This window comes from Danio rerio, chromosome 2 (assembly GCF_052040795.2).
Source record: "Danio rerio strain M-AB ecotype USA chromosome 2, GRCz13ab, whole genome shotgun sequence".
In the NCBI taxonomy this organism is placed as follows: domain Eukaryota; kingdom Metazoa; phylum Chordata; class Actinopteri; order Cypriniformes; family Danionidae; genus Danio; species Danio rerio.
Genome location: NC_141022.1, coordinates 44,002,419 through 44,016,740, shown reverse-complemented (window position 1 = coordinate 44,016,740; position 14,322 = coordinate 44,002,419). Strand labels below are relative to the sequence as shown.

Here is a 14,322-nt window from a genome sequence, read left to right as displayed (position 1 = left end):
AATATATATTAGAAATGTATAGATGCAAAAGTCATAGTTAATGGTTTGTTAATAGTGAGAACTGCAACATAAAGTAAAGTTTGACTCAATTTTGCTTTGACATGCTGTGAAAGTTTCTTTAGAAGAAGTACAACAGAGAAAAGATTGAATGAGAATTTTCTCCACATTCATTTAGTTGCAATCCCAGAATGCAGTGAACATATCAGCATGCAAAGAGACATTATTTTGATTTGCACTTAAATGGAAAAGAGCTGCTGACAGCTTTGCTATTGTCACTTGCAAAACTTCCCACTCTCGTTGACGTTTTTATGATGCTGCATGACATGTTAAGTCTGCTTATTAAGTGTACATGTGATGTTAATGTTTCTTGATCATAGCATGTATCGATGGCGGCAGTTCCAGACAAAAAGGTTTGCGAATGGTCATTAGAACTATAAATACATAAATATGTTTTGAGAAAAAACATCAAGATCTGTCATATATTATTTCAGTGTTTCCCACAGGTTTGAAATATACTTGCAGTGGAGGCCGGATTGAAATACACCTTTTTTTTTACCCAAATCACATTAATATTTAACTATATGCAACAGACAAAACATAATTAGATTTTTAACAATATTTTAATTTATTAAGAAACTGTAATACACGGTTTCTTTTCAATGGCTTAAAGTAAAACAATTTTTAAAAATCCACAATTTCTCTTACTTTTATGAAATTCAGGAGCATGTTGTACAGTATTGCCAAAGCATTTTAGATGTCTAAAATATCCAATATATTAACATCATCAAACTAATAAAATATACAGCAAATGAGAAATAAATGACAAAAAAAAAAGAATGAAAAAAAGGAATAAAACAGACAATATCTCAAGAAATCTTAATAATTACAAGAATAAAAGGTATAGATTATTTCAATAAGGGCAAATCAGTTGATTAGCCATTTCTAGTGGTGTACAAATATTTTGCGGCCAACTTGGATCTATTTTTTCTATCCTCTCCGACTATTTAGATTTAGTTTTTGTTTAGATTAAAGCATGCATTATTTAATGTTCTCTTATCTCTTATTGATAACAAAAACAAAAACAAATCCCAAACATTTTAGGAGATTTAAGCTTATATTATTAAATTAATAATTAATAACATTGGTAAACTGTTATTTTGTTAATATTTTTGTGAAATATTCTCTTTTTTATTTTTCTTGTTTTTGTGAATAGAAAGTTCAAAATAGCCTTTATTTGAAATGCAAATCTTTTTGTAAAGTTATAAATGCCCTTCACTGTCAGCTTTGATCAACAAATGATTCCTTGATAATAAATAATTGCTAAAATCTGTAATTGAAGTCTTATTACATCAAACACTGAGCAGTGATGCATGTGTGAGCCTGTGTGACCAACGAACACAAAAACAAAAACCAAAAGTATCAATATTTGTGAAATTCGATTTCTACATCCCCTGCAAGATGAATAAATTACCTTAGAAAAAATGAACAAAGCATTCAAATCAATCTAACCGAGTGCTCAGCCAAACAACAAAAAAGTTAAAAAAATTAATCTTAAAAGGTGGCAACACCAAAGCTCCCAAAATATATAATGTGTGAGATCTGATGATACAGGCGTGTACAAAAGAATAACATGCTGTGATCAATATTTTCAGATGAAGAGCTGGTGTGCTCGAAACATCACACTAGCTTTGGGATAGCTTTTTATGTTAATACATTTATGTTTTTGGAGATTTGGTGTTACTGCCTTTATGAATAATATTTAAATAAATAAGCTTTCCAATGATGTACGGGTTGGAATGACAGTATTTGACTGAAATACAATCTAAGGGTTAAAAAAAGTCTAAATAATAATAAGATGTTATTATTATTTTTTTAATAAGCAAAAATAAATTTTCACTTATGCATAAAACAAAACTTGCAACATGATTAGTTGTTCAGAGTAACATATACTGTCAGTCCACTACCTGACAAAAGTTTTTTCATCGACCCCAGTTGTAAGAGAAAGAAATAATAGATTGATTTTTAGGTGGCAGAAGGTTTTTTTGATGAATCATCTGTTAAACTTCATTTTAATCATCACAAATACTGCAGAAGACCTATTAGAACCCACATGGACCCAAGATTCTCACTGAAATCAGTCAAGTTTGGTGAAGGAAAAATCATGGTTTGGGGTTACATTCAGTATAGGGGCGTGTAAGAGATCTGCAGAGTAGATGGCAACATCAACAGCCTGAAGGTATCAAGACATTTGTGCTGCCCATTACATTACAAACCACAGGAGAGGGAAAATTCTTCAACAGGATAGCGCTCTTCATACTTCAGCCTCAAAATTAAAGTTCCTAAAAGCAAAGAAGGTCAAGGTGCTCCAGGATTGGCCAACCCAGTCACCAGAGATGAACATTATTTAGCATGTCTGGGGTAAGATGGAGGAGGCATTGAAGATGAATCCAAAGAATCTCGATGAACTCTAGGAGTCCTGCAAGAACACTTTCTTTGCCATTTCAGATGACTTTATTAGTAATACGTTATTTGAGTCATTGCGGAGATGAATTGATGGAGTCTTTCAAGCTCATGGGAGTCATACACAATATTAATATTTTCCACTGCACCATGACATCATATTCAATACTGTAAATTATTCTGTTCAGTGACAAGACTTTTGTCTAAGCAAAGTCAGACCTTACTGCCCTAATGAAATGATTAAAAATCAAGGCATAATCATTTTTTATTTTGGTAAAAGAAGCATAATCTAGAGGCCTCTGCCTTTAATATAAGCCACTTCTGATACCAATTAATCAACTAGAAGCCAAGTTATTATTTATTATTCCTAAAACTTGGATGGGCAACAATACTTTTAGTGTGCATGCAGTTTGTATTCTATGATACTTGTACAACAGTGAATGTGTTCTAATAGGGTTGACCTACTGTTTAAACTTTTAATTTTCTACATATTTAGTTAACCATTAGCACATCATATCCAATATAATTAGACATTCATTGTTTTAAAATACAATTTACAAAACAAATTCCAGACAGCATAGATAAAATTTGTGACAAAAATTAATAATAACAAAGTTAACACATTTGTCTAAATACCCATAAAGACACGGTTTGGTCTGCATTTTACAGTTAATTTAGTATCAGTATAAAGGCCATGGTGTCTAAGTGAATCTCATATTGCCTAAAGCAAAAATCTCCACTGTCAGAAAAAAACAAAAAAAGTGTTTCCCAAACTGAGAGATATTAAACATTGCTTATCTCCCTCTTGGGTTTGAACTATTTGCATCCACTACTGCAGCCCACGGCTCTTGTGTCTTTGTAAATTCAGACCTACCTACCCTAGTTACTGTCCTCGGACTGGCAAAGGGGCTTTAATTACAAATGTATCTTTTGCACTGGGCGTCTGGCTAATTGTTCTGAATTCCCTCCGGTGTCATTCTCTCTTCGCCCCAGCAGTGGCCTGACTCACAGCCTCTAATTGTCATGTACACACTCCAGCTCACTATATTTAGTGCTGCGCTGCCCTTAATTTAATTGGAAAGCACAAGACGGTGTGAGGAAGGAAAAAAGGGAGAAAAGAAAGAAATAAAAATGGAAGCAATCTTTCTTCAACGGGCAGTAAAAGGGCTGCAGGTATGAATTATTCATCCACTTGATGGATGGGTCTGCAAATAAAAATGTTGAGTGGGTCGCCGACTGTTAAGTGAGCTTTGCATATACTGTCACCCTATTCTTTTCCCACTAGCATCTGACTGAGGGAGACAACATGCACAACGTCAATGCACAATTAATATAATGTGCTGTTTTATAATAACCAACGTCTAAATGTGTCACAATAACCATGGTGTGTTTTTTTTCTTTTTTTACTGCAGTCTTTTAGTGAATTAAAGAATGCGGTTTAGCTCTCAAAGTGTTTTCAGCAGGAATGTTTGATCACAATTACTATAATATCACACATCGGCATTTCATGCACCTGGACCTAACAGAGTGTTGTGAGCTGCTCTGCAAATGACAGTGCTTCATAAATCTTGATCATCAAGTTAAGTGACACATGATTACAGCTAATCATGAGCAACCTGAATGCCATTAAGATTTTTTGCGTTTTTTAATTTTTTTTTTATATTCCAATCCCAATTTGGGCACGATATTCTAACAATGTGAAACGAAGAAGAAGAACATACTTGCATAGATAATAAACAAGGGAGCTAAAATAGATTATGCTCAGCACAGTTCTGGTTTGGTCATGATGACTACAAGACTCAAGTGCATGTTTAAGAAACAGAGATCTATCAAATCTAGAGAAAGCTCTCAGTTTGCAGTCCAACTTAATAGCGGCTATTTGGATGTTGTAGGCGTTTTTGGAAGTTTGTGATTGAAAGTCTGCTATCTTTGCTACAAGGATACTCTTCTTAAATTAATACTGTGTAATTAATTGTCTTACGTCAGTGCTGATTGAATGATAGTATTACTGTCAGGACCACTTTGGTCATGTTTATTCTTGTTTTAGTGGCAGAGTCTGGGCACTTCTCATGTTATGTGTTTCTTGTCACTGTCCTGAATGCACAGTCTTAGATGAGCTGCACGTTTTTGTCTTTGTAGGGATAGGAGAAGGCTCGGTTTGCACGTGCTTGCCTGTCCTGTGCTTGTGTTTATTATGTGCGCGCTATGCTATTTCATTCTCAGTGCTTTAGTCAAGTGGGTAAGTGTTTTATTTATCGTGTACTCGTATCTTGCGTCTGTGTTGCCATTCTTTGTTGCACGTGGCCATGCTGTTATGTGTGAACACATGAGTTGTCTTATTGGCTGTGTGTTCTGATCCTGTTTTACATGAGCACATGACTTGTGTTGTGTCTTTGTACCCATCTGTTTATTGTCTAGTCCCACCCTCTTTGTTAACCCATTATAAGTTAATACTGTTCACCAGTTTGTTTACTGATTTGTGCTCTTTTTTTTTTTTAGCTCCCTTTTGTCTGTTGTCTTGTGCCAGTTCATCATCGTTTTTTCCATAAATCTTGTCCAATCCTGGCCAGTCAGGTTTGTTTGTTTATTTGTTTGTTTGTTAGTGTTTTCCCCCTCAGGGTAGTTTTTGTTGCTTTTTGTTTTATTTTATAATTAATAAACCCATTTTTTAGTCTGCATTTGAGTTTTCGCTCTTTTCCCCTCCCGCCGACTGTGACAACTGCAAGAACAGACACAACACAACTATTTTAGCATTTTACACTACCAGTTCATTGATTAATCATTGCTTAAACTCAAACATAATCTTCAAGATGTGAATTGATCTTTATTGTTATCTTTGTAGTATTATCCTTGGCCCTTAGAGAGTTTAATACAGTATGTGTGCGCGTGTGTGCTCATATGTGAATGTGGTCATATTATATGAATAAAAATGTAGTTGTAGTAAATCTGTGATTATACAAATGGCACCAAAATCAATAAGCTAAAAAACATAGTTATTACACTTTCAATAAAACTAAGCCATTTTTAGAGCAGGGGTTTTAAACTCAATTCATCTGGGGGCTGCTGTAGGCAGAGTCTGGGTAAGGCTGGGCCGCATCAGGTTTTCTACAAGAAAAACTTTGTTAAAACAATTCCAATCTTCTCAGATCTCACTCTTTTTTAACACAAAATAAACAAATAAAAATGTATAAGAAAATAAATCAATCAGTAATAAATAGTCATAATAATAATAATTATTATTATTATTATAATCATAATAAAAGTTAAATAATAAGAATAATAATAAGAATAATAATAATACTTAGATTTACTGTTATCCACCGTGTTATTGTTAGAGGAAAAAGCAACACTGTGCTGTTGTCATTTGTTTTGACTGCTTTTACATCATTTAGAAATAAACGTAAGGCAATGTGAGGCAATGCAAATAAAATGCAAGTAGTGCAATGCAAATGACCCACAAATAATGGTGTGACCCTTTAATTGGTCCGGGTTATCGGGGACTGTTATTGCCGATAGAGAGGTGTCTGTATGTAGCTGGACACGGCTTCATTAGGCTGCATTAAGTTCCTTACTTTTTTTTTTTGTCCCACTGTGAGAGACAAAAGAAATTGTGTTGCTTCTGTCTCTTCTTGCAAGAATCACATTACTTCTGTCTCTTCTGTCTGCTTCTGTTATCACTGGACGCAAATTAATGCTATATCAATTAAAATAGAAAGCAAAACACGAATATCTGACATTTTCCGAAACAAGATCAGACAAGATTCTGCTCAAATTAAACACTGATTTATATACATGTATCTATGTATAATATCCCGCTGGGCAGCAACTTAAAAAACGTTTTACGATGAATGTCTGCGTGTGCCCAATAGAAACAAGGCAGAATGCCAGGCATGGAAAAGAGCATTGCATGGCAACGCTGTTGTAATTTCTGAAATGTTATCTGCCTGCATCAAACCCAGCCGATGTCCCGCCCCTGAGAGCCAAATACCCCACTGTGATTGGTAGGTTTATTTAGCTTCGCACACAACACTGTAAAGCGCCATACATATCAAACTCATGGGCCGCACTAACATTAAACTTTCAAATAAAGGCGAGGGCCACAAACTATTGTCTCGCGAACGGCAAGACCCCTGTTTTAGAGTATTTAACTAATTTTCATAAAATTATATAGCAATCAGCATGTTCAGGATGTATTAATGCTTATTTGTGCATTCATACCTATTTTAGTTTCTTAAGAAAGTCTAGTGACAACAGCTACCAGAAGCGGCTCACTAGGTCATGCTAAATAGACAGCACCTCATACAGTACAGTGCGTATACATGTGTGACAAATAAGACAATTTATTCTGCAAAACAAATGAGTGTGTATGGATGTTTCCCAGTGATGGGTTGCAGTTAGAAGGGCATTCGCTGCGTCAAACATATGCTGGATAAGTTGCCGGTTCATTCCGCTGTGGTGACCCCAGATTAATAAAGAGACTAGGCCGAAAAGAAAATGAATGAATGAGTGAATGAATGAATGAATGATTCTGCAAAACATAAATTTTGAAGAGCAGTTTCATTTGATTTCCATTGCAAGAATGTAATAAGTCTCAAAAAATCTCCCTATTTGTTTAATGGAAATAAAAAAGCACAAATCTTACAGGTTTGGAATGACATGACGGTATGACAATGAATAAACAGTCCTTTGTCAGTGTATCCGATATCGAACATTGATTTTCCTGCCAAACAATCAAACTCAAGGCAAATTAACATGTAGGTCAATAGATTGATTATCTGATTGTTTGATCAGTGGATAGATAACTAGACAGAGATGAATGGAGGGCTTAAAGAAAGAATCTTCCTGAGCCTATTTTTACTCTTGAAAGCCATACCTTTTATCCTCTAATGAGAGATAATTAGCATGTGGTCATAAGGGCTTGCAGTAGGTGTTTTCTGTCCTCATAATATCTCACGCTCTCTCTTTGTGTGTCGCTTTCATGTTTGATAACTAATTTCTCTCGCTTCTGCTCCCTATAATCTTCCTCAGGTACCTCATCAAACAAGTGGGCTGCACGATTATTCTCATCACGGTTAAAGACGTGATACATCTGTTCTCTTTTACCCCCGCGTTTCTCTATCCAATTATTATCCCGATCCTCAGCCCACAATCTGCTGAAGAGACTCTTTAATGTCAGAGATTCACATATTATTTTTATCTGCAATCGCAAATCGCTATTCCTTACGCTCAACGCAAAAATGTCAGCCGTTAATTTCCATCGGAACGCTTTTCTCCACTAACGGATCCAGTTGGTGTGTCACGGACAAGAAGTGAGCATCTCCGTGTGATTCGAGATATAATTGCTCTCTCGCTGAGCCGAGTTTTTGCTTTATTGGATGCTGCGCATTCAATAACTGAAGTTTAATTAGTCTTTATGCCAGCGATTAAAGAAAATAAACAGAGACTCAACAGGCGTAAAGCGTTTCCCTCACTCTGTTTGCGCTGAAAACCTCCGTCTGACCTGAAGTTTGTACAAGGCAAAACTCAAAATTCAGAGGCCTCATGTGGGGTTGAGGGTATTTGTGTCAGTCAATTACAAAGACAGAAGGAGTGTGTTAGCCCAGATTGCAGATGAAGCTGCTGTTCTGAGTGATATTTACACAGGCTTGAAAATCAGCGGTTGATTAACTTACCAATGATCCACGGGAGATGAGGTGTGCCTGTGTTCTCATCACTACATGGATTAATTAACGTTAATGGGCTAATTATCTCAGCCGAGACAGATATTAGGCAGGATATCATGAAAAATTCCTCACGCTGCAACAAAGCATCAAGGTGACCTGTCTTATTTTTATAATTTAGGATGATTTTAAGACAGACAACATTAAGAGCTGACCGCTTTGAGATGGCCTGGAGCAAATTGAAGCACTGATTGAATCCAGAGCCGAAGGAGCTTAAAAGAATCAAGACCCACTTGAGTTTGATGGAGAGCAAGAGAGACAGACGCAGCTGTATGTCCACGAGCTAAAGCTCATCAGCCTCAACAACAGGGAGCAGACTCACTTCAGGCGCTGAGAGCGAGCTGTTGGTGGAGTTTCGTCAGCCAATCGCAGATGCTGCATCACGTCCAGGTGAGGCCAGATTATTCTGTGAAACAGCTGATGGGATCAAGACTTGAGTGGGAAAAAGAGCCGAGCAAATCTCTCTCGGTTAAAAATGACATAGCCTACTTGTTCATGAGTGCTTTACTTCTTTTGGATTTTTTTCCACTGACTCCAAATCAGGGGTCTCAAACTCAAATTGGCGTGGGGCCATTTCAGTGACATGGCAATTTATAGGAGAGCCGTTTTAACATTCAAGCACAAGAAAAAAGTTGAAATCTGACACAACTGATGCATCTTAGGACTAGGGTTGGGTCAATAGACAACACGATGCTGAGCCGGCATCGCCGATCCTCTGCCCACTCCCCGTCGCAAACCTGCTCGCGAAAAATACACACTTGGGCCCTGTTTACACTAAGATGTCTTAGTATTAAACTGGTATTTTAGAACGAAAATGATTCACATCCACACCGTGTTTTACCTAGCATTTCTGAACAGCCCTCCAGTCACTAAAAACGCACATCATGTGACCTCACACACAGCCACACACTCACACAGCCACGCACACTGTTATTGCTCGTCTGAGCTCCATTGAGCAGTGCACATTGGACAGTTTATCAAAGATGTACCGCTGGATCGTGTCTCATTATAGTTATTAAACGTGATATTTACTTAATCTTGTCTCTATCTTACGACTCTTCTGTCTTTTGAATCTATCAGGTAACGTGTCACAGCATCACTACCCTTCTTCAGTCTTTCACTTTCACACTTGTACTTAGTAATTTTAGCGAAAACTTCAGATACTGTTGGTTTTGCACCTTTTTTTACCGTCAACCTCCTGCGTAAAAAGTGATTGACAGGTGGTAATTTGTGTGCATCTTTATTTATTTATGATTTGTTTATGGGTAAAACAAAGACAAAGAAAACAAAGGTAGTTGAAACAGTAGGCTATGAATAATTAATTTGTTATGAATTAATTAATTATTCATAAATAATTAATTCACCTCTGCTTATGACAACGATGCCATCGTCCATCTCAATGTTTCACATCAGACATTGTATGATGCCAAATTGGTCAACATCGCTCAACCCTACTTAGGACAACAGACATGACATTTATATTTCAAGCATTACCTGTCACCAGTGATAATGCAAAGTAGCACATGTGTTGTGTCAGATCATTTTAACACATCAGTTGTTGAAATATATCTGTGGTTGTTATATGTATGGCTGAGCATTAGACACACATTCAGTCATTATCCCACAGAATACATGCAGTCAAAATTCTATCTTTTTGTTTCTTGTTGTTCATATTGAAGGGGTAGTTTAAATTGTTATTAAAATACACCAATAATAGGCATAATAATTATTATTCTGTCCCAACCAATTGTATTGTTTCAGTTGTGAACAACAGAAAGCAGTTTGGGTAACTTAAGTGACTTTACTGGCAATTGGTCTTCTTAAAATCTTAGGGACTTACGCACATATATTTTAACCTTTAAATCAGCCACAGAATTAAAACTATGTGTGTTACTCTCGACCGTACACTGAGAGAAAATGAAAGTAAAACTAATCTGCATGCAGTACTTTAAATGTCCACTAGGCAGGTCAAAATCCCAAGTGGCTGTCCTACTATTAATATTCAGATGTATGCTGATGACACTGTTCTAAATGTGCATGTGGATGACAAACAACTGGTTGTAAATTATTTAACTGAGGCATTGGTTTGTGTCTATGATTGGTAGTGTGATTCAATTCTTAATTTAAATATAAGTAAAACGATTTGTATGTTTTTCTCATAATCATTGACAGTAACCCATCACGATCCAGTCACCCATCCTGATGTATTTGTTAAAGGAGAAATGCTCAGGGTTGTCTCTGATTTTAAATATTTAGTTCTAAGTTTGGATTCACAATTGACATTCCAAAAGCATGCCAAGGTCACTGAAATTGTTCAATTTAATCTGGCCAACTTCAGGCATATACGACCTTACTTGACTAATGAAGCAGCAAAACCTTTTATACACTTTGATTTTTTTCTCATATTACATATTGTCTTACTAGTTAGTCACACTCCAGTTTTAATATCTGTTGAATCACTTTATAAACAGGCACTTAAAGTATTTGATCAGAAGTCTATTAGGTATCATCATTGTAATATAATACAAAAAAACACTATTTATTGAGCTTTGATAATATGAAATATTTGTCTGATGCTTGTATGATTTTTCAAATTTTAAATGGATATGCTTCACCTCCATTATGTGAGTTTGTGACACAAGAATAATTATGGTCGAGAAACACAATCTGTTACCAGAGGAGACTGTGCTGTGCAGTTTAGGTGTACAAGTTTTGCATGGTCAATCTTCTCAGTTAGAGACAGTCATTTCTGGAACACTTCTAACTAATTTAAGGGGTGTTACAAATTATTCAACATTCAAATACAATTTATAGAAATGGTTAAAAGCAAATCAAGCTTGTAATCATGTGTAATTATTTTGTCTAACTTTTTAAGAAATTATTATTATATATTGTATCCTTTTGTCATGTGTAACTTTACTATTATTGTATGTGTGATGTGTTTTTTGATTTTAGGTTGCCTTTTAAAATCTGGCAGGGGGCAACAAATGAAAATTAGCCCTTGTCGCTAACTGGCTTATTTACAGTTTTACTGTTGATTAATGAGAATTCTCCCTGTTAAATGAATAAATCTACAAATCTATGCGACTGCACAACAATGATAGTGGTTTAAAAATATATGTTTTGGCAGGCCGAATCTCGTTATATTTTTAACATCAGAAGGAGGAGAATGGCTGGCCATACATAAATGGCTTTTTAGCCAGCAGTTTGAGACCCTGCTCTAAAATGTCCTATGGGCTGATAATTTTTATCCTCAAAAGGGATCAGTCTGATGTCAATTTGTACATTTATCTTGGTAGATGGAGCAGTTTTGATAATATTAGATGTATCTTTGTCTTGTTTTCATTATTTGGTAAACCACCTTTTTAAGAAAATACTGTATTTTCTTTCTTCAGAGCATACATTTTATTACCATCAAACAAAATAAGATATACTCTGTCTGTTTGTTTCTGTTTATATTTACATGCAGTTTCACCTGTTAGTCTTGTTACTGGGGAAAAAAAGACATTATGGGACTTGTCTTGTTCTGCAAAATACCCTTTGAGTTGTTCACATACCTTGTAGGTGTATTGTAGGTGAAATATTATTTTTAGAGACCATGGCATCTATTATTGATACTCTGAATTCGCTGCATATCCAACCACAAGGCCGCCCCATTTTTCTCCTCCTGGCCTACTTGTGTGAGTCCTCAAGGGCAGCAGAGATCTGGGAGATGGACTATATTTAGTGGGGAGCTTCTGAGTCCTGAAGGATTCTGGGTAAATGTGTAGGTCTTCACGTCTGCTCACACACACACACACACACACACACACACACACAAACACACACACACACACACACACACACACCTGCATTTACTGCATGTGAAGCTGCTGTGATCCATCAAACAAACCATCACTAGTAATGGATTATTAAAACAACGTTTTCAGGTTGTAAAAATAAAAGCTTTTATGCCCCGTCTCGCCTTTCAACAAGAAACTACATAGCAAAAGAGCTGTTTTGACCCATTTCACAGCTGCGTGTTTTATCTGGAAGTATCCTGTTGAACAGATTCTTTTGAAATATATAATGTAAAAATAATGCATACAAATATTCATTTCTATATTTATTTTTAAGTGTTAAACTATATGAGGGTAAGAGGAATTTTCAGAAATAGTTTATTCTTGGGGATAGTATTTGTAATAATTTCTAATGAGAAATAAGTAAAACACATATTTATATTTTTAGTTTATTGTATATAACATCAACAGATGTGTGCCTAACTATTAAATCTGAAGGCTGATTTAAGGCAGATTTAAGTTGTGTTCTAAATAAAAGCAATGGCACGTGATAGAAGGAATATTTTCCAAATAGCTTTAACCAACACCTGAAATTTATAGATATTTTAGAAACGGCTTCTATTTCTTGCAGCTGAACAACATAATAAAATGACAATGTTAACCTGCTGTAATGTAATGTAATGATAATGTAACCTGCTCACCTAATGCTTGTAATACTTATTGTAATACTCTCATTTTGGAGTCTGCTACTGTCCACAGGAGGTTGCATTTTGGTCATGGACATATACTTTGATTGAATAAATGAAATGCGCAGTTTTCCAACAAGTCAACCCAGAATGCTGAAATATGGCTACAGTTTGCCGGGGTGGGTTAAAAGAACCAAAACAAAAACAGCCGTTCCGACATGCAACTCACCTTTTCAAAGCAGACTAACTGACTTTAGCATTGTTTTTCAGATAAACAATGTTAAACACTGATACACATTGTTTTTCAGATGTTTACTTAAGATGTTTCTTAAATATCTGTAAACATATTATGGAATTGTTATGCTATAGAAGAGTCAAAAACTTACAAACAGCAAGTATGTGTATATATATATATATATATATATATATATATATATATATATATATATATATATATATATATATATATATATATACATACATACATACATAATGTTATATTTAAAGGTGCTGTTTGTAAGTTTTTGACTCTTCTATAGCATAAAAATTCCATAATATGTTTACAGATATTTAAGAAACATCCTAAGCATCCTTTATATATATATATATATATATATATATATATATATATATATATATATATATATATATATATATATATATATATATATATATATATATATATATATATACAACCAACCCCTTTTGATATTTTTTTATTTTTATTTTATAATTATTTCCTAAATGATGTTTAACAGAGCAAAGAAATTTTCACAGTATGTCTAATAATATTTTTTCCACTGGAGAAAGTCTTATTTGTTTTATTTTGGATAAAATAAAAACAGTTTTCATTTTTTTTTTAACAATTTGAAGGTCAATATTATTACTAAATTATCATTATTAAATTAATTGAAAAATAATAATAATAATAATACAATTAATTATTATTATTATTATTATTATTATTATTATTATTATTAAATAATAACATTATTATTAATACGTAATGATATTTTCAGGTTCATTGTATGTGCATTTATTAAAATTGCGTATATTTTTATAACACAACTTTTATAATATTTTGTCCTTAATGTACTGTAGTCATTGAGGGATATAAAATGTACCGCATAACAAAAAATAAAAAATAAAAAAAACTTGGATTTTAATTAAAAATGAACTATGAGTAATTATATGGCCAATAGTTTTATTGAGTCTTTAAAAATGACGTGCAGCTATTCCCTTTTTATTTTGTGGGCTTTTATTTTGGTACTTGTAGGTGTTGTTTACCTCATATTGACCACGGTCTGCTGGGACGTCCTCTCTGTGTGGGCCTGCTTTCATAAACACCATTAAGCATAACTTCTTTATGTGTTTTCCCTCTGTCCGCCTTAATTTACGGTTGCAGCCTGCTCTCGCCTTCATGTTAATTTGTGTGTGGAGTCCGTTGAGCTTTTGTGATGAGCTGGTGTTAATCACACAGCTCACACCACAACTGTGTCCGCGGCCCCTCAGAGAACACCATTGATCAGGGCGTAATGACTCCACCAAAGCCTGTGATCCCAACAATTCAAGACACCGGCCTGCCTGAGGACAAGGGCGCAGACCTGAACATCCCATAATTACCCTGGGGGTGAGACCAAAATACAGAGAGAACAGCAGAAATACATAGAACACTCA

General features: G+C 34.9%; 1 long non-coding RNA gene across 15 annotated transcripts in view; it reads left to right on the top strand.

The window, feature by feature from the left end:
* LOC147846451 (uncharacterized) overlaps positions 1-14,322 on the top strand; it is a 176,432-nt gene that overhangs the window by 63,474 nt on the left and 98,636 nt on the right. For 9 of the 15 annotated variants that reach the window (XR_015478809.1, XR_015478807.1, XR_015478794.1 and 6 more), the window contains one exon: positions 8,302-8,570. The exons of 3 other annotated variants lie outside the window; for them this stretch is intronic. This is a non-coding gene — a long non-coding RNA (uncharacterized LOC147846451). Of the gene's footprint in view, positions 1-8,301; positions 9,217-14,322 lie in introns of those variants that run through there. 3 more of the 15 variants (XR_015478802.1, XR_015478798.1, XR_015478792.1) reach the window with 1 other exon arrangement.